This window comes from Vicugna pacos, chromosome 14, assembly GCF_048564905.1.
Source record: "Vicugna pacos chromosome 14, VicPac4, whole genome shotgun sequence".
NCBI classification, from domain to species: Eukaryota; Metazoa; Chordata; class Mammalia; order Artiodactyla; family Camelidae; genus Vicugna; species Vicugna pacos.
In genome coordinates this window covers 21,685,376-21,709,995 of record NC_133000.1, presented here as the reverse complement: position 1 = coordinate 21,709,995, position 24,620 = coordinate 21,685,376, and the positions used below count along the sequence as shown (strand labels likewise).

General features: G+C 45.0%; 2 long non-coding RNA genes across 2 annotated transcripts; one reads left to right on the top strand and one right to left on the bottom strand.

The window, feature by feature from the left end:
- The first annotated feature begins 6,387 nt into the window (after nt 1-6,387).
- Nucleotides 6,388-11,895, top strand: LOC140701141 (uncharacterized). Its single transcript, XR_012080043.1, has 2 exons — nt 6,388-6,470; nt 11,564-11,895. It is a non-coding gene; the product is annotated as an uncharacterized lncRNA (long non-coding RNA).
- On the bottom strand, nt 8,487-14,409 carry LOC140701142 (uncharacterized). Its single transcript, XR_012080044.1, has 3 exons — nt 14,064-14,409; nt 13,737-13,787; nt 8,487-8,961 (listed from the first exon to the last, which is right to left on the bottom strand). It is a non-coding gene; the product is annotated as an uncharacterized lncRNA (long non-coding RNA).
- Nucleotides 14,410-24,620: the final 10,211 nt, after the last annotated feature.

Here is a 24,620-nt window from a genome sequence, read left to right as displayed (position 1 = left end):
GTTCCCAATTCTTTCATTCATAGAAAGGAGGAAAGAATAATAATAATGCTTAGTTAATATGACAGCCTGCTCCCAAGACAGAATGCCAGCCACTCTCATCTTCTGTAATACTCTTATTTGAGAGAATAAGAATATTTATTTTTTAACTCCATATATTTAAAATCCAAGATCAAGAAAATAATTCTAAATTCCCATCACTAACAAACTAGTATCTGGGGTTTTTTTTAAGGGGAAATTGAAATATAATTTTTTACCATTATTTTACTTATCAACATAGTTGATACCTTTAAGACCAACATTCTGATATTGTATAATGATTAAACGTGTCTAAATTGTAGTAATTTAAAATAGACAAACATGTAAAACAAAGTCATGTTGTTAAGTTTCCTGACAATATAGATTTTTATTATTTATTTTATTTTTGACTAGTGAGAGTTTATAAATAAATGTAATGGAAAACTGTTGGTCTTAATAAAGTATCTTCAAATTAAAAAAAATAGAGTGTGTCCTACATGCCAGGCACTGTTCTAGATGCTATGTGATATAGTAATTAAAATAAAAATTCCTACCCTCATTGATCTAACAGTTTAAGACAAGACAGACAATCAACAGTATAAGTCAGTAAAATATGCAGTATGGTAGGTGGTGTTCAGTGCCACAGAGAAGAAGTTCAGGACTAAAAGGAAATAGGAAAATTAGGGGGTGGATGTTTAAGTAGGATGATCGGGGAAAACTTCAGTGGGAAGGAGATATTTGAGTACAAGTGTAAAGGAGGTAGAGGAGGAAGACACGAGGGTATCCAAGGGAAAAACATCCCAAGGAAAAGCAAATGCAAAATTACAGGGCAGGCATGTCACCTGGAATTGAATGACACAGCGTGGCGGCAGGATGGATGGCGTGCAATGAAGTGAAAAGAGACTCATCAGTGGTGCCAGAGGGATGCCACATTGCACTAGGCCTTCAAAACCATTACAAAGATGCTGGCTGTTTTTCTGGGTAAGTGGGAGCCACTTTGAGTAGAGGAATGACTGATTTCTATTAGAGCAGAATCACTCTGACTACTCTGTGGCAGTCAGACTGTGCTGAGCCCATAGTGAGACTTTAGAGATAACCCAGGCAGGAGACGGTGGTGTACAGAGCAGATTGACAAGAGTGGAGATGGGGAGACACGGTCACATTCTGGATACCACTTGAGGTTGGAGATGAAAATCTCTGCTGTGGGCTGTTAAAGAGAAATGAGGCTGTCCCTGAAGTCTCTGGTCTTAGGGAATGGAAGAATGACACTGGCATTAACTGGAATGAAGAAGACCACAGAGGGCCATGTTTAGAGGGGAAGTTCAGGGGCTCAGTTTGGGTATATAACGTTGGAGGTGCTATTCAGACAGCCAATTTGAAATGTGTAGGCAGTTGGATACATAAGTCTGAAATTAACAGCAGAGGTCCAGGCTCATAGAATTGTTAGCCTATCAATAATATTTAAAACAACAGGACTTGGTGAAATCACCAATGAAGTGATTATAGATTTGAAAAAAAAAAAAAGACACCTGAGATCTAAGATCTAGAAATCTTCAAGGTTAAACATCAGAGAGATGTAAAGGTAACAGCCAAGGAGATGGAGCTGCCTGTGAGGTCAGAAGAAAGCCAAGCAAGTGTGACATTCTTGAAGCCAAATGAAGAAAGAATTTCAAGAGAGAAAGAGCAACCACCTGTATCAAATGGCTCAAATGGGTCAAGTAAAATGAGAAGACTGAGAATTGATGACTGGACTTAGCCACATCCAAGTCAGGGTGACCCTTTACAGAGCAGTTATACAGAGTGGTATGCCTAAAAACATGACCAAGGAGGTTTAACAGAGAATGAGAAAGAAGAAATTGAAGACATGGAGTAGACAAGTCAATGGAAGGGATTTGTTTAAAAGGGATTTGCACCAATAAACAGGATCAAATGAGATACTGTGTGTGAAAGCACTTTGAAATTAACGCACCATGTAAAGAACCCAAACCCAAACATGGCTTTCAAATGTCAAATATGGCTTTCAAAATGGCAGCTGGACTCAAGCATTTCTGTGCCAAGTTAGAGCTCTAGCACCTCAGAAGACTGTGTTCCCTCTACACCCATGGCTGTTCCAAACAACCACTAAATCCTCAAAAAATCAGAGTTCAAAGACTCCATGGTCTACTTAACCCTGCTTCCCAATCTGGTTTTACAATCAACCCACAAAGTACAGGATGAGGAAGAAGTCAAAGTTGTATACACAAAAGAAAGCCACAGAGAGTCTTTAAGAAAAGAGGTCTTTGTTCTTCAAGGGTACAAAGCCTTGGAAAATTTCCAAGTCAATTAACGCATTTGTTTGATTACAGCCTCAAGATATTATAAAATGAGAAGTTTCCAGTAAGAGAAGTGTCCTCACCCACTTTTGATGAGAAAAAATGACCCTGATGGTCTTGAAGGCCGTTGCAATTGCTCAAAATGAGCATCTACCCTGTTCCCAGTTGAGGACGTCAAGTTAATATTTTATTCCTGAAGATATGGACAAAGTGCACCATGTCCCTGCAGAACTGGGCCAATAAACTCCAGGCAGTGCATTTCACTCCAGTCTGCTCCATCCCATGGGGACCCAGGCCCTCTGCAAGACTACCCAGCTCAGAGCATTCAGCGTGAGAGTGCCATGGGGTCACACCTGAAACAGAGCGAGCACTTAAAGCCACATGGGCTGAGGCTGAGACAGGAAGACAGTCGTCTATCCTTTCCTATAGCCCCATCTACCAACTCATTTGCTCAACAGATGTGCCAGGTAACAGACTCTAGGCCAGTGCAGTCCAATAGAGATAGGATATAAGCCACCACATGCAAAATCTCCCATGTGATTTTAAATTTTCTAGTAGCCACATTGAAAGGACAAGAAGAAGAAAAAAAACCAGGTGAAATTAATATTAATAATATGTTTTATTTAACGCAGTATGTCCTAAGTCTTATCATTCCAACAAGTAATCAATATAAAAAAAGTATGAACAAGAATGTAAAATTATTTTGCATTCTGTTTTGGTACTAAATCTTTGAAATCCAGTGTGTACATTACACTTTCAGTGCATCTCATCTCAGAGCAGCCACATTTCAAGTACTCAGTGGCCACAAGTAGTCAGTGGCCACAAGTAGCCAGTGGCTACCATATTGGCCAGGACAGATCTTGGGACTGGGGATTCCACAGGAAACAAATCGCATATCTTGCCTTGAGGAAGACTATAAACTAGCGGGGACGGACAGGACTCAGACAAGTAAGCAGGCAGGCTGTTAGAATTGTGCCAAAATTGAGGTAAAGGCAGAGTGTTAGTGGCCTGCAAGAAAATAGCTCCTAACAGGATCTGAGTGGGCGGGGTCGGAAGGACCCCTTCAGGAAGTGAAGTCTTAGCCGAGCCCAAAGTATGGAAGAATCGAAAGGAGAGAGACGCAGGAAAGGGCACAGAAAATGTGCCAAAGACAGAGGAGCACCATCTGCAGAGTTCTGGGAATCAGAGAGAATATGCCAAGCTCTGGGAACTACAAGTCATTCGTTATTGCCGGAAGTCGGAATCCAAGGATGAGCATAAGAAAAAGCCCTGGAGGTTAACAGGGACCAGATCACAAAAGGCCTTGTGAGCCATCGTGAGGCAGTTGGGCTTCCTCCTGATGGGAGTCCTTAAAGAATTCTGAGGGGGGTTCTTGGTTGTCCCAGTTTCGAAGTCCATCTAATCCCAGCCCATTTTTTTCACTGAGGATGGGAGAACCCGGAGAGGTGAGGTGAGCTGAGCTGCTTGGCGTTCCCAGCTGGCCGAGGGCAGAGCTGAGACCAGAACCCTGACTGTGACCCCTATGCCACAAAATCTTTCCACTGCCCAACCTGCAGGACACAGTTGTGTCTGCGCAGAAATGGAAATGCCGTTGCTCCACACAGGACGTGAGGTAACAGAGCCGACTGTACCAGGCAGTGAGGCAAGAGGGTTGGAAACCAACCCTGGGAGAAGACAGGGGAGATACATAATAGTCCAGGAGGGGAAGTGGGCAGCCAGCTCCAGGTTCTGCTCCCCTGCCTGAGCCCGGGGGCAGGGTAAAGGGAGAGTGTAAATGAGAATAGATCTAGTAGCCTGGGCACCTGCTGGCTGGACCTCCAAGCAGCCTTGGGAAATGGCATGAGTGAGGGTCAACCCTGCCTGGAAATTCAGCAGGTGAGACAGCGAATCTGGAATGTGCACATGTCTGTTTTAATATAAAAATAGCATTTAAAGTGGACACAAGGAAGCCAAGCTAAGCACCTAGGCTGCGGTATTGATTTTTTTTTTGCATTGTTTTTTATTGAAGTATGTCAGTTCACAATGTTGTGTCAATTTCTGGTGTGCAGCACAATGCTTCAGTCATACATATACATACATATATTTCTTTTCATATTCTTTTTCATTATAGGTTATCACTGGATATTGAATATAGTTCCCTGTGCTATACAGTGTAAACTTGTTGTTTATCTATTTTATATATGGTAGTTAGTATTTGCAAATCTCAAACTCCCAATTTATCCCTTCCCACCCCCTTCCCCCCTGGGTAACCATTAGTTTGTTTCCTACATCTGTGTAGACTGCAACATTCTTACCCTCAAGATGCCACAGGTATAGAAAGCCACAGGACAAACATGCATCTTCTAGTTGTGTCCATTTTAAATGCTATTTTTATATTAAAACAAAGGAAGGTACATTCCAGACTCGCTGTCTTACCTGCTGAATTTCTGGGCAGGGTCAGTCCTCACCCCATTTCTTGAGGTGGCCTGGAGTTACAGCCCGTGAGGTGGGAAGAACTTATTAACAGTATCCCTGTTCCTCAGGGTCAGGGAGGTGAAGTGATTCCTCTAACGACACCAGGGAGTTGGTGGAGGAGCCAGGTTTAGGGCCCATGTCTTCTGGCTCCTTGTCCGTCAGAGTAGAAATGGGCAAGGACAGCCAATAACCCCACAGGAGGCTGGTTCACGGCCACGGACATCGCCTCACCTCCTAGTAGTCCCACCCTTATGGCTTACTCCCTTTGGCTGTGGGTGTGTTTATAGCTCTAGGGCCACCCTTTTACGTGCAAGTATGCCCAGGAAGGGTCTAATCTTAAAGCATTATCCATTAACAGAGATTCCAGAAGATCAAGAGTGGGACACCAAAAAGGTTGATGACAAGGGACCAGGATGAACATAACCGGGCTGTGAGGGGGTGGCGGGAAAGCACAAAGGCCAGCTTTGCTCTCTTCAGTTTTTTGGAACCTGCCTGCATTCATAGAGCAAACACTTCCTGAGCACCTAATGTATACAAGGCACTAGCTACACTGTGTAGGACACACAAAAAAGTATAAGGAATGTCTTCTGCCCTCTCTGTGCTCAAAATTTAGCTGGAAGGGACTTTGTTTTCTACTGCTGCTATTAAACGTTACCACCAAATTGGTTTAAAACAACACACATTCAGTGCCTTTCATTTCTAGGGCAGGTCTCACTGGGCTGAAATCAAAGGTGCTATGAGAGGTGCGTTCCCTTCTGGAGTCTTCACGTCCTTACCTTTTCCAGCTTGTAGAAGCCTCCTGCATTCCTTGGCTCATGGCCACCTCCCGTCTTTGGCCAGCAGTGTCTTCAGGTTCACATCACTCTGACACTGAGTCTTCACTTCCCTCTTCCACTTTTAAGGACCCTTGTGATGACACTAGGTTCATGTGAATAATCCAGGATCATCTCATCTCAAGGTCATCTGATTATCAATGTTAATTCCATCTATAATCCTCATTTCCCTTTGCCTTGTAACATAACAGTCACAGTTTCCAGTGATTAGGGCATGGACTTCTTTGATGGGTGTGGGGAACATTATTCTGTCAACCACAGGGAGGCTGAACACTCAGACGTAAAATTAATTTTAAGTAAGATAAGAACCGTGCAGATCCTAAGTGCAGCAGAGTTTAGGAAGGGAAAGATCACTTCTTGCCGGGATCATCAGGAATGGCTTCCCAGGTCAAGGGGCTGTGTGATGTGCAGAAGGTACCAGAATACCCTCTGAGATGAAGGGCTTCATCTTCAAGAGCCTTCTCATCTGCCTAGTGCTAAAGCGTTTTGTTCCACAAAAGCAGCAGCAGCAAAAAGCAGCAGGAGTTGAAGAGGCTGAGCTGTGGCTGAGGGCACCTGGGGAAATCACAGGATCTCCACCAAGATGAGTTTCTGGGGACAGGTCATGAAGGGGTTGGATGCCCAACCAACAAGGGGAGCTTTGTCCCATCAGCTCTGAGCAGCCATTGAAGGCTGACTAAATAATGCATCCAGTGATGATGCAGGGACTATGGGGCTGGAGAGTGATGAGGCGAGAAGGGCAGCATTTTCAACAATCTGGATGGAGGTAAAGAGGGAGAGGATGTCGGTGGTGCAGGAGGACCGGAAAAACGGCACAGACACATGAGAGCATCTTGCAGGCAGAATGAAGAAATGGGTGGGTTGTGGACAGGTGGGCGAAGACAGTGGCATGGTGCAGGGGACGGGGTAGGGGAGAGAAAGAGGACATTTTAGGAGCAGGATTCAGGCATGGGTGAGAGCCCAGTCCACTGGCCGAGAAGACACAGGGGTCAGGAGCAGCTGGAGGTATGGAAGGAGCTGATATCTATGATCAGCAGCAATGAGATAAACAGAGGGCATGAGGATGCAACCTTGGGCAACATCCTGTGTCGGGGTCTGGAGGAGGAACGAAGCCACCGAAGGAGATGAAAGCAAGTAAACCCCACGGGTTGCCCCCCGCCCATGGCTTCCAGCATTATTAAGATACAAGTACCTTATCAGAGGGGCGATGTGGTAAATTGTTACCAACCACAGTGCTTATCAGCAAGTAGTCTATCAAAAAGTCCCAGAGGACCAGGAGGGCTCCGAGAGGCAAGACCAGGTGGGTCAGGAGTGACCGAAGCTCCCAGCCTGGGGCTCTGCCGGGAAAGGAAAGTTCAAGAGAGCATTTCCAGCTCCATTTCTCCACAGGGCCCATGAGAAGCACTGCCCTCACTTGGAGGGGGCTTCTGAGAGGACAGAGAGGGGCTGAAGCCAGCTCTGAGACTCCAGATGCAGAGTCCCTTCCCAGTGTCCCCAGAGAGCCTCCAGGGTGCTGTTTGCAGCATCCTTTAGGCAACCGTGTGCATCCACGGTCTCTGGCACAATGTCCCATGTGTAACAGACCTGCTGTGTTTGTTGCTGGCAAGGAGAGATGGAGGGTGAGGACAGAGCATTTCCCGTCCCATTGTTTCTCCACACAAAACTAGGCTATGGTGCAAGCTGACTTATGCTATCGTCCTGTTATATGAAACTCAAGAAAGGGAAAATTGATGTGTGGATTCAGAGATCAACACAGAGGTCACCCTTAAGGCCCAGAGGTCATGACAGGGGTGGCACACAAGGGGGGCTTCTGAGGAGTGGGGGTGCTCCGTTTCTTGGTCTGGGGCTGGTTCCCCGAGGAGGCTCACCTGGTGAAAATTCATCCAGCTGTGCTCTTAATGGTCCGTACATTCTTCTGTATGTAAATTATATGCATAGAAGACAGTTTGCTTTTCCAAAATGCTATTGAAGGAGAGGGCCCTGAACTCCTGAGTGGGAGATCAAGACTGCTGACAGGACAAGGGGAAGTGATGCCGAAAGAGAAGAAGAGGTGCACAAAACGAAGCCTGGGCTGTCCTGCAAGGACCACACTGAGCTCTTCTCCAAAGGAGGGAACCTGGTGGATGGAGGACACTGCCAACTGGGCAAACTCAGCAGACATGGTCAGGGCAAGAAGAAGGTTTGGAGTTCACTGCTTGTCATGTGAAGAAAGTACCATGGACTCCAAGTCAGCAAGATGCTAGGTCTCTTAGCTGGTCAATTTTATATGCCAACTTGGCTAGGTCGTGGTGCCTAGTTGTTTGGTCAAGCACTCATCTAGGTGTTACTGGAAAGATATTTTTTAGATGTGATTAGAATTAAAGTCAGTTGACTTTAATCCCTTCTCAGCCGTTTGGCTAAGATCATTTGTAGCAATTAGTTGACATGAGGGAAAGTGGATTATTCTCCATATGGGTGGGCCACATCCAATCAGTTGAAGGACTTAAGAGCAAAAACTTGCAGTTTACCCCAAAAGAAGAAATTCTGCCTCTCAACTGAAACACAGAAATTCTGTCTTGAGTTTCCAAACTTCAGACTCAAGATGGCAACCTCCACTCTTACTTGAGTTTCCAGCCTGCCCTCCAGATTTTGGACTTGACAGCCCCCACAACTGGAGTAAGTCAATTTATATAAACATTAGTTTGTATGGTTCCTATTTATATTGGTTTACCCTATTGGTTCTGTTTCTGTGAAGGTCCCTGATGAATACAGTTTGCAACAGGCTGTTCTACAGGGTCCTGAAGCCTCTTTCTCAAGCCTGCTCAGAGGGCAGACAAGATGGGAGCAGCACTTCCGTGTAGGGGACTGCTGCCTAAAGTGAGGGTCTCTTTTCTAAGGGACAGGAAATCCACGGCCAGTCCAAGGGTCTAAATGCCGGCTTTGCCTTTTGACTCTGAATTCAGCCAATGTCACAGGCATGTTCTGTTAGCACAGAAAAAGAGGAAGTTCAGGGAGATGAAAATATTGAGAGAAACTTGCTTGTTTCCAGTTATTCCTGCTGGGGCTAATTATGTGACTTTCAGAGGGTCCCCAGAAACTCCAAATAAATAGCTGCATCCTTGCGGGGATATCCAAACCCACCTACACTTTGACCCAGTTAGACACAGTGGAGGAACTGAGTGAAACAAACACAACGTTGTAGGGCTTTAATCTTCTCCAAACCCTGAAATATTGTGGAGATGTTTTATCTTCCGTTGCACACGGAGGAGATTAAAAAGCCGTGATAAATGGCGTACTCTCTGGGAGGGAATGCCCTATATAGGGCAATACATAATTTCCTGCTTCTGGTACCGTTCGGGATAATTGTCCTGGTAACGTGAAAACGGGAGGGATATTAATTTAAGATTAAAGCACAATTATAAGCCCTGTCATACTGTTAATTTCTTTTAAATGTTCCTCTGAATAATTCCACCTTTGCAAGATGGAATAAGCACACAATTAAAAACTGCATTAAATAAATGAATAACTAATTAATGAATGAAAAGAACTCTGAAAATAAAATGGGCCATACAAATTCTAAACAATCGTTTTAACAGTAGGCCAGATCTTAAGCCTTCAGATCTTTGAAGGACTAGCACTTGTGTGCGGACAGATAACATCTCCCTCTAGATTTAGCTCTCAAATAGCTGCTGCCCAGGGATAGATTTAGACCCAAGGCCCTGTAAGCAACCGGGCGGGGGGGGGGGGCATAAATGAGCAACCTCAATACTTTCCCAGTCTTAACACCATTGCCTCCTCCGTAATGCCTGAAATTCTCCACTTTCCTTTGTCCTCCAATTCTACCAAGGCCATTCTGCCACTGATTAGGAATTCCATTACAAAATGCAAATATTCCTGGAAAGTTTAGAGGTGGATCATTCCTTAGCACATTAGTAGGAATCAATTTAATGAGATTGTTCTCCTCTCAACCCCGAACTGAAGCCAGCTTCTCAGGGAGTCGGATGAGGGAGAGAGGAGTGATCATTCTGCAACAAAGGATAAGAGTAGGTTGAGAAAGATAGACGGGCCCAGGACCGGAGCATTCTGGAGCCCAGGGAAGGCGAGAGAAGACTCCATGGTGAGCCTCCATTGCGTGGCCACAAGGGAGCTATGACTTTCAGGATGAGCTGTATGGATGAGGAAGAAAGGGAGGGTGCTATTGTTCGAGCTCCTCTTCCACGTACCAAATGAAGGTCTCCATGATCACATGCATTTTATCAGTGGAGGAAACTGAGACTCTGAAAAATTTGTTAATAACACAAGACCACACAGTCATGCGGTAAACGGGAGAGAAGAATGAGAGCCTTTGTCCATCTGACTCCAAAATCCACGCTCTTTCAACCACCCCACACTTCCTCACAGCATCTTAGAAGTTAGATCTGATCGTCCCCATTTTTCAAATGAGCAGATCAAGGCTATTAGAGACTAAAGAAGAGTTGGAACAATCAGTAGTTTCAGGTCTGAAAACGTCAGGCCTGGGCAGTAACTGCAAATTCTCTACCTTGGCATCCTGAGGGTTGGAATGGCAGAAGATGAGGTTGAAATGTTGCAGGTGAGATTATAGGAATCAGGAAAAATCACTCATGCTGCCCACAGATATGAGTCAAGCCCCAATCTTCACTTCCCAGCTCCAACAGGATGTTCTGATCTTAAACTAAGTCAAGGTGCCAAACCTGGGAAAGAGTCCAAGTTACACCTGAAAGCATTGTTTTCACTTCAAACAATTTTGTTCTAACGGCCATTGATAAGAGCAGCAATTAACAGCTCTGCTATCAGGGTCGAATTACCAGCATAAAACCCTGCGGTTACTAGAATTATCACTTAAGTCTGGAAGAGGATTGTGAGATAACCCTTCTCACCAGGTACCAGGAAGAATGGTGACACTGAGCTTGGGAAAAGGCCCCTAACATGTACCCAGGGAACATTCTCGTAAGTGCAGATGTCACAGAGTCCAGATCCGCTGGGGACCCCAGCCTCTGTGGCTCTCTGCTGGACTTGCAGGCATGCTTGGGACGGCCTCACAGGCTAGGAGCTGAGACAGGAGGGAAGGGGACAGGGCACAACCATTAAAAGAATGACACAGCGACTGAGGATAGGACATAAACTGGTTAGAACCCGACTAGGCCCAAAATGGCAGAAAATTCAACTCCCGCTAGACCTTGAGGCCCAAGATAGCGGGAGATTTGACTTCCAGCAGACCTTGAGCTTCATTATATGCTCATTGTAATATATTAGCATGGCAAATGGCACAGGTGCCATGGCAGTTCTGAGGCTGACCATAAAAGGCCAAAAAGTGGGCGGCGGCCCAATTCCTGGAAATCCCTGCCCCTTCCCCAAAGTGGTGGGAATAATCCTCCCACTTGTTATCGTATGAAATCACCTGCCCGTAAAAACCAACCACCCCCACACCTCATGGCCGATCTCACTTTCCTAGATGACCCCAACCTCTTGCCCCACGTTTTCTTGCAACAGAGCCTGCTGGTAGCTTGGCCTGAGTGCCCTGTCCCCTCCTCCCCAGCCCCAAGACAAGCCTCAGCAGGGTCAGATCTGCTTCTCTCCCTCAGGTATGTTCAACCGGCCCCCACAGTTCATAAAAAGATTTCCTATTTGCAGTGAGTGGAGGAAACTGGCCACTGATTCCATCATCACACACCCCTCAACCGCCACCATCCAGCCGCTGTTTTACTTTGGAGAATGGATGGCATCTACCCAGACTCCAGTTCATGAGGGGAGGTTCCTCGTTCATGGAATGGGTTAAAGAAGCTAACTTTAGAAACAGTGCCTAGCACCTTCTGCCAGAGCTTAAAACACTTCACAGGCAGCATCTAATTAATCTTCACCAAGTTCCCAAGAGGAAGGGGGGGGGGGCTTTTATTATCCTCTATTAGCAGCTGAGAAAATATGGAGAATCAGCACATTTTCCATTCACAGGGCAGATCTGGGCTCCAATTACAGGGCTGCTACCTCTGCCAGCCAAACACTGCCCATCACACCACCCTCCCCCACTTGGAAGCTGCAGAAGAGGAAGGGACACAAGGCAGAAATGTAAAGACCCCTCCAGCTGTGATGGGAGAAGGCGTCAAAGACATCCCGTACAGTGCAGCTCTCGTGACTCCACGTTCCTGCTCTGTCCTTGGAAGCACCAGTGTGCTTTATTTGAGATGTAACAAGCTTTCACGCTGAAAGATTCTTTTTCATCTCTCTGGGAAGTTGGGATACCTGGAGACCATGTCTTGAAATACACATACTGACATCCAATTACACAGCCCTGCTTCCGTGGTGTATGTAACTCCCTCTGTCAGATCACGTTCCGGTCCCCGTTATGATCTACTCATACCTTCTTCCTTTTCCCTGGGGTGTCTTTCTCCCTCTTGGGGCTTCTCAGCAGCTGGCTGCCCCCAGGGAGAAGTTACTGAGTGTGGGAGGAGGCTGAAGGGGAGAGAGCATCAGATTTTCCCTGGCTTCTGAGGAGAGCAAGGGAAAATCTGGAAGGTGGTGGGGAGAGAGTCCCAGGACAGTGATTACACTGGGAAAGCTGCTCTCTGGAGACACCTGTCCCACTGTCTCTGTCTCTTCTGTCTACTTCAAGTTGCTCCCTGCATATCCCTCAGAGGACACGCCAGACGCTCCTTGAGTCCATACTTCCTGTGCTCCACATTCTAGATTTGACAGGTCCAATAACTCATACCAGCGTGGTTACAGGCATTGGTGGCTTCAAGTGATGGTTCAACCAGGGACAATTTCATTTGGGCTTCTGGAAACAGAATACCCTAACCTGGAGATTCTTGATCTGGATTTCAGGAATTTATAAACCCCCCGAAATCACAGGCAAAAATTGTATATACATTGAATATAGCTGTTGCTCTGGACAAAGGGTCCACACTTTTCATCTGATTCTCATAGATTCTATTCCTCAACAGTATTAAAATTATATCTCCAAAGAAAGGACTCCAAGGAGAAACTTTCCAACACCCTAACCCAAAAATTGAGGAAGAGATGAAGATTGCTCTCTCTGTCTTTATAAGCTCATTTAATTCTCATGGGGACCCTGTAAGGAGCTACTATTACTGACCCTATTTTACAGATGATAAAATTGAGGCACCAAGAATCTCAGCAAGGATGAGGCAAACCCAGCTTTGAAATCAGGCAGCATGGCGGTGGAGTCTGTACTCTCCATGCAACACCATGCATCTGGCAGCCTGGCTCCTCCTGGGGGCTGCTCATCACTCACACAACATTGAACCATTCACCTCTGGGGCTGCAAGACCGAACTCTACATCCTGACTGCACTGGGAGAGACAACGATTTTGGCAAATCTTTTCCCAGAGGCTATACACTTGAAATGATCTATTATAAGCGAGTGCTTTGTAAGCTGCACGGGGCTATACAAATGTGAACTAGGATGACAGCCATGGTCTATGCTTTGCCTGATAAGGTGTAATAAAAAAAAATCATGCCAAGGGCTGCAGGATATTTCTGCTTGAACCCATCTGCTCTCCACTTTCTTTGCTGTTGACCACATTCTGCACTTACCAGCCACTCCTCACAAAGTTAATTCAAATGCATGAAATCTGGCTTCCCTGTTTAGAAGGACTGGAAACATAAAACTCCCACAACTAGAACATCTGGCCTCAAAGCAGCACAGATGTGTGTGCCACACATTTAATGTGGTTTTTTTTTCCAGTGCTCTGCACTGAGTGGGTGCTCAAATATTTTGTCAATGTCAGTGGTGACATTATAAGAAGGTGCATTTTTCTTAATAGTTTCATTTTTCCACTTAGTTTCAAATTTCAAAATTTCTCATGTGATCCACAAAGATAGGATTTAACAGCAATTATTCAATTAAAAATCCTCTTTATCTAATTGACATTCTTCTACACAAGATTTCAAAGCTTCATAGACATGGAAAATATAACTTCAATCCAATCTAAGATATCTTATTTTCCAGAGTTAAAAGCAAAACAGATAACAAAAATCAGGCTGCAAAAATTTCAGACTGTAAGAACAAACTGAATTAGGCTGGCTTCTCACATTAGTATTAAATCTATTTTAGGATGGCTTTCAGCAGAGTTTTCAGTCATTCATTCAATCAACAAACACTTACTGTGCCAGGCATCATCCTTGACAAAACCATCAGATTCCAGCCCTTGCAGAGCTTACATTGAAATGGGGAGTCAGAAAGGAAACAAAACATATAATAAATAAGTAAATTCAATAGCATTTCAAGAAGTAATAAGTGCTCGGGGAAAAGCAGAGATGAATCTGGGGGCTTAGGGGTCCTTGAGGGGCTTGGAGGGGTTACAGCATGAATAGGGTGGGCATCAACTGAGAAGATGAGAGTGGGCAAAACCGTGAAGTTGGCAAGAGAACGAGCCATGTGGATATTTGGAAGAAGAGCGATTCTGGCAGAAGCCTCAAGGCAGAAACACACCTGCGGCCTTCAAGAAACAGCAAGGCTGCAGCAGACAGAGCCGGGTGGTAGGGAATGAGGTCGCAGAGTAGGGGTGGTGACAGAGGGCCTGGCTGTGTAGGTCTTTGCAGGCCACTGTAATGGCTTTTGCTGTATTCTGCGTGCTCTGGAGAGCCACCGGCAGATTGGAGCAGAGAGGAGGCAGGGTCTGACTTCTTTTCTAAAGGCATCCCCCTTCGGCTGCTGTGTTAAGACCAGATGTAAATGTGTGTGTGGGGACTGGGAAGGAGAATCTGAAGTAGGAGCAGGAAGACCAGCTAGGAAGCCATTAAAGTGACCCAGGCAAAGAGAGGAAAGTGGCTGAACTAGCGAGGCAGCCGTGGAGATGGTGAAAAGTGCCCAGATTCTATTTTGGAAGTAGAACCCATGGGTTTTCTTATGGATTCAATATGGAATACAAAAAAAAAAAAAAAAAGGAGGGGGGGTCAAGATGACTCTGAGTGTTTTGACCTGAGAATTTTAATTATTAAAAAAAAAACAGTTCCTCAGTTCTTTACGAAGAAGTAAACAGGTCAGTGGGAGGCAGGGATCACCTTGGCTTGTCATGTTACATACTCACAGTCCAGTGGTCCAGGGATGGTAGCCAAGGACGTCCTTCTCTGCCCAGTGCCCCACCCCAGAGAAGGTGCTGTGGGGTCTTTACTCCCTCTGCGCCTCCCCTCCCTCCCCACAACAGACCCAGAGCAAGAACCCCCTAGACTTAAAGGGTGTCACACATGTCTGGATTCAGTATTTCTTTTCTTTTCTTTGATGGTGACCTTTGTCCTGATCTTCATTCTTCAAGCCTCCAAAAGAGCTCAGAGTCCTGATCTTGTGGGAATCATGAAAAAATGTCCCGCTTGAGATTTTTTGGAGGCTGATTCAATTTCCCTCCAACTTTCAACTCTGTAGGCAGAGTGGGTTAAACACCAATTTCAAGGATTAAGGGAATCATCTAGATTTTCTGCCTATTTCTGCCTATTTCTGAAAAGGTGGAATATCCGTTACAATCTAATCCAGGTCCAGAAGTTCATATTTGCTCTTTTTACAGAAGGCACCTCATTAAATCACTGTCTAGTCCATAACTGGCTTTATTGGGACATAAATTCATTCTACTAAACCAATAAATGTTAATTCTTCACCCAGGAGATTCGAGCCGGTCTGGTTTTATCCCGTTCAAGCTCTGAGGCCTCCATCAATTACTCATGTTTGGGTTTATATGTCATGATGGAATCACTTTAGCTAGAACTAACGGGAAGTGAAAGGACAATAAAGCTAAGCCTCATTCCAAAGAGAATGCACAGAAGAGGGCATTCACCTGAACCCCATTATTCTTTTCTATAAATTAAAATATCCTGGCATTGTGCAGCAACAATCCATTATATTTAGGTCCTCCATGAAAGCTGCGGCAGGCGAGTGCCGGGTACTAATGAAGGCAGCTGGAGGGTCTGGGCTCAGGAGGTTTGGGCTTGAGGCTCACTTTGCAATAACGAAGTGGGTGACTTTCAGCCTATTGCTAATGTCACGGAAACTCAGTTTCCTCATCTGCAAACTGAGTACTATATTGGTCTCAGGGACTGGGGGAGAAGTTCACGAGAAGAGTGAGGGGGTGGGGATGGCAGAGGGAAAGGCTCTGTCTCAGAGAGCAGTGCTCTCTCTCTGTTTCTCCATGATTAACCCCAAGTTGCCCAGCCGCCTTCCACTGTGGTCTTACCAGTAGCTTTCACCTCTTTGAGTTCAGTTTCCCCATTTGAAATATAGAGCTGATGCCAGCCCTCCATTCTCCTTCACAAGGTACACAATATGGATCATCTCCGTAAATTTCTCAGCATCTGATGGGAAATAGGGACACTTTTAGAAGAATGTACCACCACCGAAGCAGGATTCCAATTTTAAAAACAAAGGCATTAACTCTCCAGCCAAATGTTCTTTCCTATGATGGAAGGTTTCTCTTTAAAGCCGTCAGCTCTTTTTTCCCCCTCAGATAGAAAATGTCTTCCTCTCTCAGAACCATATATAACTTCAGAAGCAAAGAGGGGGGAAAAGGCAGAGTTGGCAAAAAGTAGAGGTGAATTGAATGCCTGTACATCCCATTCAGGATAAACTGCCCTTGGTGTAAAACAGTCAGTAACGTTTTACAAGGAAAAAGTGTAGATAAATGACTGCAGCCCCACGACGGTGCTCCTGATGGCTTTTTATAAACCATGCATGCAGCCTGGACGCCTCTGTGCCCGCTCCCCCAACTCCGGAGAGAGATCGTGAGCAGGGCTGCAAGCCAGCCAGGCCAACTGCGCCAGCCAGCTCCGGCCAGACCTCGCTCCATCTGCAGGCCAGAGAGCCTCGTGTTAGCACCAGCTCCTTCCTGGGGCTGGAGCAGGTCCTACCACTAGACTTAGACCTGGAAAGGTAGACAGCCTTCGTGCCAGCCCCCGTGCTGAGCTTGGAACAAAGGAGGAGCTGCAGGGTGAGACAGGACAGGCACAGGCTTTGGAGTCACATTGGGAAGCCAGTCCTGCCATTTACAAACAGCGTGACCTTGAACCATTTCTTCCTTCTCTAAAACAGGGATTTACAAAACCTACTGTGTAAGCTGATGAGAGGATAATGTGCTATGACATTGTGAATGCACTTCACCCAGAGTTGGTTTGCGTATCATATATTTTTATTCTCTCCCCTAGTGACTGGGGTGAACTCAGTCCTCACCAGGTTGCTGCCGAGTAAGGAGAAATTTATAAATAGGGAAACTGAGGCATGCTGTGACTTGCTCAACCACACCTGTCTATCTCCAACTCCATGCTCATCCACTGAGCGGAGTTCAGCCTCTTTATCTAACAAAGAAATTGAGATTCGGAGAATGAATGGGTTAAATGACTTTCCCAAGTCTCCCTGCAAACCCAGCTCAGAGCGCCTTGTTTCCAGCTACCGTACTTTGCGTCAGCCTAGAGCCCCAGACATCACCTCCATCTCACAGATCAAGAAATTGAAGCCCAAGGAAGACAACGACATGTTTAAGGCCATCCTCCAAATCTTGGCAGAAGACCTTGAGATCTTTCAGAGTACTCTGTGTCTTGGTGATCTAGGAGCTTACCGCCTGAAGTTTTTAATGGATTCCCTGAGTGCCCACTATGCACCAGACACAGTCCCTGCTCTCAAGGGGTTATTGGCCAAGTGGGAGAAGAAATTCACAGGTAAGTTCACCCAAGTGGCAGGCGCTACCACACAGGTAAGCTTGGGGTTGGAAAGGAGAATGTAGGAAAGACACCCACTCCAACCTTGGGGCATCAAGATCGGCTTCCTCAAGGAGTTAGTTGTAAGCTAAGGCCGAATAGAAGCTAGTCAAACAAAATGAAGGGGGGGAGTGTCCAGGAAGTGGAAGCAAGGTGTCAGTTGCCAGAAGTTTAGAAAGTCTGACCTATTAAGGTAATTGGAGCACAAGGGGAAAACAAAGACAAGGCTTGAACGGTAAGCCAGCTAGCTAAGGCCTTGCAAACTGCTTAATGAGCTTGAACTTGGTACTGTAAAAGGTGGTCATTGCTCGTTATACAATGAACTCCTGGGCACACCTGTGACTGGCATGGCATGACCTACATCACCAACTGGCAGCAAGGTCTTTAGTAGAATATAATTTTGGTTTCCATCAAGCCCAAATTCCCATGAATAGCAAAGAGGATGAAAAAAAAAATCAAACTATTGCATAATGTATCTTGACTTTAGTAAAACATTTCAATAGTCTTTCTTGATTTCCCTGTGAACAAGATGAAGAAGCTCAGGCAGAAAATAGTCCTGCTCTGTGGATGAATGGCTGGCTGGACATTTTAATTCAAAGAGCTGCTTAAAGGGCTGGTGTCTCACTCAAGAGAAATCTCTAGTAACATGTGCAAAACTCTCTGTCTGATGAGCAGGTTCCAAGGCTTTGATGGAGGCTTGTTTATCAAAAGTGAAGATGAATCCAAGAAAAGAGGAAAACCTAGTACTTCAGGAAAAAAACTATCTTCAAAATACCAATAAGGTCATATAAGTACAATTAAATGTAGCTGAGACAAATGTAAAATCCTGCGAGTCTCCAAGATTTATTGCCATGAGGAAGAATTTGATAGGGGTTTGTGTGGGCAAAAAAAAAGTATTTTTGTTAACTGCGTGACATGACTGCTGAACAACAAAAACTGTGCAATTCTTTATTGGAAGGAGAAATGGACTGAACAAATAAATAAAATCTGGCTCACATTTCCAGGCTGGTAAGGTATGGGGAGGTGGAGGTGGTCCCTGTAAGAGTCATGAACAATATTTCTCTGAGTCACTGAGTCATCCTTGCCCACCTCCACAGGGGTGCTTTATATACACTCCTAAATACAGCACCCCTGGAAGCCTCCTCCCCGTTCCCAGTAATGATGGGAGGACGTGATACAGGAGGCTGCTGTGACATCTCCTACATCTTCACGTTTCACCTTGTTAACATGGTTGACAGGGCAGCTTTGGCTATTGCATTCAGTATCTTAGGAAAACTATTAGTCCAGCTCTTTCTAACTTCTAACACCCTCCCATGATGTCCTTTCCTGAGAGTCCATTATCCCACCAAAATGGTGCTCATCAACATTTTTTTACATTGGAGTGGACCTCTTCCTATGGCCTCTTGATCCCACAGGTAAATAAACCAAATGGGTCTGCCAGCCCAGCCCTCCAGACATGATGGACCAGTCTGAATGCTCCATCCTAGGGACTTGCCCTGCACCCATGGCCTGTCTGCAGAAAGACTCTGCCCAGATCCAAAGAGATCGTAATGCAGCTGTACTTTGTGATGATCAACCCCTGTTCTCTGGATGAGTGGTGAAGGTCCTAGAGCATGTATGTTTGGAGAAATGGCTGAAGGACTCCAACTCTTTGTCTTGGAGAAGGATCAGTATAGATACGATATTTGTCTTCCAACATCTAAATGGTCCTCTCATAGGCAAAAATTAACAAACATTCTGTGCCACTCCAACACCAGGAACTAAGTCTGAAACGTGTAAGATGCATTAATACATATTTTGATTCATGGTAAGGCAGAGCTTCGTAACAACTAAAGCCATCCATAAATGAAACAAGCTGCCTAGAAAAGTAATGATTTCCCAGGCACTGGAGTTGTTCCCAGCATATTCCTGAAGGCCATGGGGCAAGAGTGTTGCAGAAAGCACTCCTGCTTTGGCGGAAAGTTGGACCAGATATTGGGTTCTTCTTAAATGTATAGTTCTGTGAGTTGCTAGATCTTTGCTTAGATGGCTAGGATGCTCTGTGACTCCTATATAAGTTCGTGGATCCCTGAATATCAAAGGACAGATAAGAGAAGACAGGGGACTTGAGTTGTTATCGAGGCCATCCCAATTTTATTACATGAAATTGATGAGACTCTGGAAATTACATGATTTCCCTAGATAAACTATTCTAGCTTATATCCCTTAACAGAAAGCTTTCCCTTTTCTCCCTTCTAAATCTCTAGACCTAACTCTTAAGCCAATTCCTTCTGGCTTGATGCTCAATGAATATGAGGAACAAACAATATACGAACTCATATAACTAAGAGTGTATTGCGTAAGGCTTCTCTTCACCATGCTGAGAAATTCCAGTTCATTTCCTGCTCTTAAGTGTCCTTTCTAATGATCATTTCCCCAAACTCCTCTAAAAGGTCTCTAAAACTGAGTGCAAAACTTATAATGACTCCCTGTTTTCTGTAACAGAGTTTCCCAAAATGTGTTCGATGGAACATTAGTTAGTAGGTTGTTTCTGAATGACCCTATTACCAAATGAATTTGAAACATCCCAGACTAAGGGAAGTTAATCAGACTCTTCAGAGAATTTCAAGATGCATCATGAATCTCCTAGACCAGGATACAGTGTGTAACGTCTATCGGACTTATCAACACAGGGTTCTCTTTCAGAGCATCTCAAAGGCGTCATTTTCCGCAGAAGAAAGTTTGGGAAGTGCTCCTCTGGATAACGATGTCTAAAGCTCATACCCACCCCACAGAGCTCTCCATACCGAGGCCGTCTTCTAGCCATGTGACCAAGCCTCCCTCTCCTTCCCCACCAGAAACCTCCTCTCACCGCCCCATCTTCCCTCTACACTCTGGTGCACCCTCCCCTCCTCTCCAAGTCAGAACTTATCCAGACTTCAGTCCTGGCTTGAACTGAAATGGTGTCAAGTAATGATTATGAGAGATGGAGCTGACCAAAATCTCAACCAAGGCAACCCCTCCAAGAGACAGATGAGACAACTAAGAGTGGAAAGGTGGGCTTGCCCGAGTCACACAGCAGGACACTGAAGGTAGGACTGGAGTTTGCATTTAGTTGAGTCTTCTTTATGCCACACACCAGTAGGCCACTCTGCAGGTCATGAGCATCCTAAGAAAACGTATTCCTGGGGCTCACTCCGACTCTCCTGAATAAGACCCTCTTGAGAGCCTATTTTATTAAAAGCTCACACAATATCCCACCACTCTGCCAGGCTGGGGAACCACCACATCACACAACACTAGCTCCCAAAACAGAGCCATGTGTACAGCCAACCTGGTGCATGCACCCAATCTAGGGACTAGCTTGGGCAAGTCAACATGTCCAAGCCTTTGTTTCTGTGCTGGTAGAATAAGTCAGTGGGACCAGTTAACCTCTAAGATCGCTTCTGTCAATTTGATTCTGTCATTTCTAAGTGCTCCCTTAGTTATGCTCCACATTCCCCCCTCTCTTCTGGCCAGCACTGCTCCCTCTGGTCCCTGAGCATTTGCGTAACTTTTCTTAAGGGCTAAATTATAATATATATAATATTCCATCTCGTAATAATATTTGGGAGCACCTCTGATGGGGCAGGTGCGCTACAAACGTTTTTGTTATGCTTGCAACCATCTTAAAAGTAATATCCTGTTTTAATACAGAGAAACTAGGTGTCGACAACGTGCAATAAAGATTTCAGGGTCATGCCATTTCAAGCCGTGGAACTGGATTTCTAAACCAGGTCTGCCTGATTCCAGATGCTGTGCTCCATCCCTGGTGCCAGGCTGCTTGTGACGGAGTCATGCTTCTTCATTAAAGGTGTAAGCTCTCTCCTCCTCACGCATACCCTACAACACTAGCCGCTAGCTGAGGATCAGTAGGCACCTGATAAATATTTGTTGACTTGATTCGTGGATTACCTCTCTCCTTCGACCTGAAGCACAGGCCACATCTTTTGCATGTCGTGAAAAGAGTGCTAAACCCAGAGCCATCTGCAAGTTTTCAGTTAGCTCAGAGCGGAAAATTACATCTGTGTAGACTGCACCTGTAGACTAAAGCTTAATTAATAGGCTTATGTTGGATTGCCTGAGCTGAAGATACAGTACCTTGTGCGAGAGGCACTGGGGAGCATGTTGAGTTGGAGGGAGGCATGTCTCACTTCTCTCGTTTCATCCTATTAAAACCATGTTAATGAAAATGTATTATTAGTAGTAATAATAATAAAGATGAAAATCCTCCGTCTCCTGATCCCTTACAAATGTTGTTTTTCACTTTGAATCCTAAATCCTCCCAGGAGAAGCGGGAGGAAGTGTCACAAATCCAGATAATGATCTTGGGTATTACACTGTTCATTTGGAGCTCTGACTTAGCGAGGCTGACAGATGTTGGGGAAAAACATGTCGAGCCTGGAAACTCTCTGGTGGCCGCCCAGCTGTGGCTGCAATGAGAGGACCGACATATCTCCAACAGAGCTTCGCAGTCATTTAAATTCAGGGTTTGATTTGAGGTGCAGAATCGCCCCTGCTCTAAAGGTGGAAGCTGAAGTGCAGTGATGTTAGCAACTGGCTCCAGCCTGATGCTTTGGGGACCGCCTCGCCTCTAACCTCCCAGCTCCCTCAAGGTCCTTGAAATCACTGTTGCTGGTTACACCCCAGCGCTGTTTTGACAAAACTGCCTTCCTTATTACCCTGTCACCATTTACACCAGGAAAAAACAAAGCACCTTTGTGTTCACCGCCATCATGTGACGCTTCCTCTATTCTCTCCCCAGAGCAGTTCAGAAGAGGGGAGTATTTAATTCACCTTAAAATGAGACCGATTTCCCTAACAACAGTCTGAACTCCTATTTTTTCCAAAATAAATAGACCAAGAGGCACTCCAGGGAAAGACCCACTCCAGAGAGACAAATCATGTAAAGGGAGACCTTTGATGTCCTTAGTTTTCCCACTTGAAAAAAATCTGTAAGAAGCATTTTGATCTCAAAGCAGAAAACCCGCTAGTGAAATAGAAGGCAGAAGTCCTGCTCCTTCCCAGCAACAGTCAAGGAAGGTCAGCACTTGATCTCAGCTTCAGGGAGCAGAAGTCAAATGGAGATATTACACAAGCCCCAGACAAACAAATGAGCCTGGATTTCTGAAATGCACGGTACAAAACTGAGGGCACCTAAATGGCCAAAATGTTTTCTGAGAAGCACAAGCCTTCCCGTGATCTAGAATATGTGGTTTGGAGCTTTGAGTGCTAATTTTTAATCACATGGAAGGTTGCTGCAAGTCCAAAATGAGAGAGGTCCTCGTAAACGCAGTTAAACTCATTCATAGAAAAGAAGAGCCATCAATAGTTCATGTATCACTGTAAATGAGTTCTAAGCACCGGTCTCTTAGAAATCCTAATGTTCTAAACCTTCTCTTATAAGTTCGACTAGCCTCCTCTCACACCTGAACCCCCTTCCCAAATAAATAAATGTTTGCAGGGTTTGGAAAAAAAGAATTTTAATGAAAGAGGAGTGACTCACAGATCAACAATAGCAATGGGATGGAAGGGCTGTGGGGAGATCCCTGACTCCCAGCCTCCAGCCTGGGTCATGATGGAGGTCTTGTGGCCACCCTCAATTCCCCTTGCAGGCTCCCAGCTACATTCCAAACTATTTAAAACGTCATCTCATTTAGATGACATTAGTAGACTCATTGTATGGGAGTCAGTTCTGCTCTAATCTCATCAAAATTCATCTGTGTCTTGATTCCAACTGGGAGAACAAATGCATTCCTCTAGGTTCAGCTGTCCATGAGAATGCCTAGAATTGGCATAGCACTTTTATCCTCAAAGGGCTTCAAAGTCATCAGAGGAAGTCATCCACATCGACTGTAGCCCCACAGATGTTTATAAGGTAAGGGAGAGAGAGAGAACAATTCCTCTTTCTCCTAATTTTTATAAACCTGGAGACAAAGACACCCAAGCAGAGTGTTTATGTATCTTACTCAAAGTCAACCACCTCATGAAAGAGTAGGGAACTAACTAACTAACAAAATGGCTTCCCTGATGCTAAAGCTGTTTGCAGATTCGTTCTGACTTCAAATTTTTGCAACTTGCTTTTCTCTGTTCTTTGATAAACCCCCATCTCTGCTTCACTCACTCAACTGCTTTTGTGCCAAACAGACCCCAACCTTTCCATTACATTCTCCACTCTCCATACATTCTTTACCCAGAATAGCTTATCCTTTAATCCAGAAGCTGTGTTCCAGGAAGGTGGTCATGGGCTGAGAGCCTCAGAAGAATGAACAGACTCTCCAGAGTTTCTCCATGATGCCAGGTGAATTCATCAAAATTAAGAGAATACAGCACCCAGGAAAACGTTCTGATTGTTGTCACCTTTCTGTTCCATCTGTTTTTTCTACAAAACCTCAAGACACCAACCCCAAGAGGGGTTCAGAGTCTCTAAGCTTGCTGTGATTCCCCTTTTGCCTGCAAAGCAATAAAAAAGCTGTTCTTTTCTGATTCTCCCAAAACTCTGCCTCCAAGTCTCAATTCATCTATTGGAGTATAGAGGCCAGTTTTTAAGAAACACTCATTCCTTCACTTCTTCATTCAATAAACACTTGTGGAACATCTTCTCTGTGCCAAGCTCTGGGAATAAAAGAATGACTAGAACTCTGTCCCTATACCCAGAGGGGCAACCAAGCTGGTGGGATGAACAGATCTGTAGAGAGATTATCACAGGGACCATGACCCAGCAAAAGGGCTCATGTTCCTGCCTTGCAGGAAGCCCAAATCTGACAGTGGGTGTTTGCAACAAACTAAGGGTTTATTGCAGGGCACCAAGCAAGGGTGTGGGAGACAAGCCTCAGGTCCACTCCAGCTTATCTTTAAGTTAAGGAGTTTTTTTAAGGGAAGAACAAAGAACCTTGGTTTAATTATCATCTTGTGACATTTCTGCAACATTTCTTAATCATAGTTTCATGAGTCAGGATGTCTCTGATTTACAATTCTGCGGGCAGGTGGTCCATGACTCAGGGGTCAATTAACTCATCTTACCCTGGAGAAACAATCTGAGTTTGTACATTAACCATGTTCTCGACAACAGCAATTTTAGACATCTGACTCTGGTTGGTTAGTGTTCAGTTAGCACAGGACTGAGGTCAGAGGGGACAAGATAGGGCATAAAGTTTTGGGTAGAGAGGTTAATCATAAACTTGGCAGGCTAACTGGGTTAGGGAGACTCAGTTTCAGGAAGTGGGGAGGCTATCACTGAGATGTGTACAAGGAGCTACTGGAATAGGGAAGAGAAAACTCCTATCAATCTGGA